Source organism: Polypterus senegalus, chromosome 2 (genome assembly GCF_016835505.1).
Source record: "Polypterus senegalus isolate Bchr_013 chromosome 2, ASM1683550v1, whole genome shotgun sequence".
Lineage (NCBI taxonomy): Eukaryota > Metazoa > Chordata > Cladistia > Polypteriformes > Polypteridae > Polypterus > Polypterus senegalus.
Genome location: NC_053155.1, coordinates 40,286,868 through 40,288,306, shown reverse-complemented (window position 1 = coordinate 40,288,306; position 1,439 = coordinate 40,286,868). Strand labels below are relative to the sequence as shown.

At 43.7% G+C, this 1,439-nt stretch overlaps 1 long non-coding RNA gene across 1 annotated transcript; it reads left to right on the top strand.

Annotated features, from left to right (window-relative positions):
* The first annotated feature begins 550 nt into the window (after positions 1 to 550).
* Positions 551 to 1,212, top strand: LOC120524203. Its single transcript, XR_005632764.1, has 3 exons — positions 551 to 692; positions 781 to 880; positions 1,173 to 1,212. It is a non-coding gene; the product is annotated as an uncharacterized LOC120524203 (long non-coding RNA).
* Positions 1,213 to 1,439: the final 227 nt, after the last annotated feature.

The window sequence follows — 1,439 nt, the reverse complement described above, 5'->3', positions numbered from 1 at the left end:
TCATACATTTCGGTCCCACCATGTAGGAATGACAACACTTTTACTACATGGTCCCCCCATTTCAGGGCACCATAATGTTTGGAATATAGCAATGGTGGGTCTATTAAAGCAGTCATATTTAGTACTTTGCTGCATATCATTTGCATGCAATGACTGCCTGAAGTCTGCAATTCATAGACATCACCAAGTACTGAGTGTTTTCTTTGGTGATGCTCTGCCAAGCCTCTAATGCAGCCATCTTCAGCTGTTGCTTGTTTTCTGGGGCTTCTCCCATAAAATTTGCTCTTCAGCATATGGAAGGCATGCTCAATTGGATTTAAATCAGACATTCTATTTGACCAAGATACTGTGTTCTGCTTTAAATTCAATGTCGTCTTCAGCATGTGTCAACAATACATTCCTGTTATTAACACAAGATGTTTCTCTCTTTAGCAAGAGAGGAAGAAACCCCAGACAACCTTTGTCTGCTGCGTCAAGCCACCACTTCAGATACTATCTTCTCCTTTGGCTTGTGGAACTGTCAGTCTGTGGTCAACAAAGCAGACTTTATTCCAGATGTCATCTCCAAAAAGGGTCCCCAAGTGGTGGCTCTGACAGAGATATGGATTCAACCGGAAAACACGGTAACACTGACAGGACTTCCCTCTGTCTTCAACTTCTCCACACCTGCCACTCTACTTCACTACTTCAATGTATGCAACTTCACTACTTTTGAATATCATGCTATTACTGTTTCCTTTCCAATTAACAGCACCATTGTTGTTGTTTATTGCCCTCCAGGCTTGCTCAGGATCTTCCTTCCCAGATGATGGCTGCTGACTTCATCATTCTTCTTTCCTCCTTCAATATTGCACAGCTCCATACTGCAGCCACTCACAAGGTTGGCAATCTGCTTGATCAATCATTCTCTCATGCAACTGTACTCCTCTACACACGTCTGACCATCTTTTCATTCATTTCTCCCTACTGCTTTCCTCTCCTCACTCTTCTCTTCCCCCAACTCTATCCTTCCGCTGTCACCTCCTCTCCCTCTCTCCTACCCATTTCACTTTCATGGTCTCCTCTGCTCTCCCTCCTCCTGAACACTTCTCTCTCAACACCAACACTGCCTCAGACACCTTATGCTTGACTCTGTCCACCTGTTTTGACAATGTTTGTCCTCTCACTTCCAGGCCTGCATTCGAAAGACACTCCTGTCCCTGGCTTTCAGAAGCACTCTGTAGTCAACGGACCGAGCACAGGACAGCCAAAAAAAAAAAAAATGGAAAAAATCAAAGTCTCAGGCAGACCTGGCTAAGTATTAATACCTTCTTGTATCCTTTTCTTCTGCCACCATTGAAGCTAAGGTAACATTCTATTAGACTAGAATTAACAGCACCACCTACAAACACTCTCTGTTCTCCATGTTCACCTCCATTCTTAATGCTTCTCCACCTTCT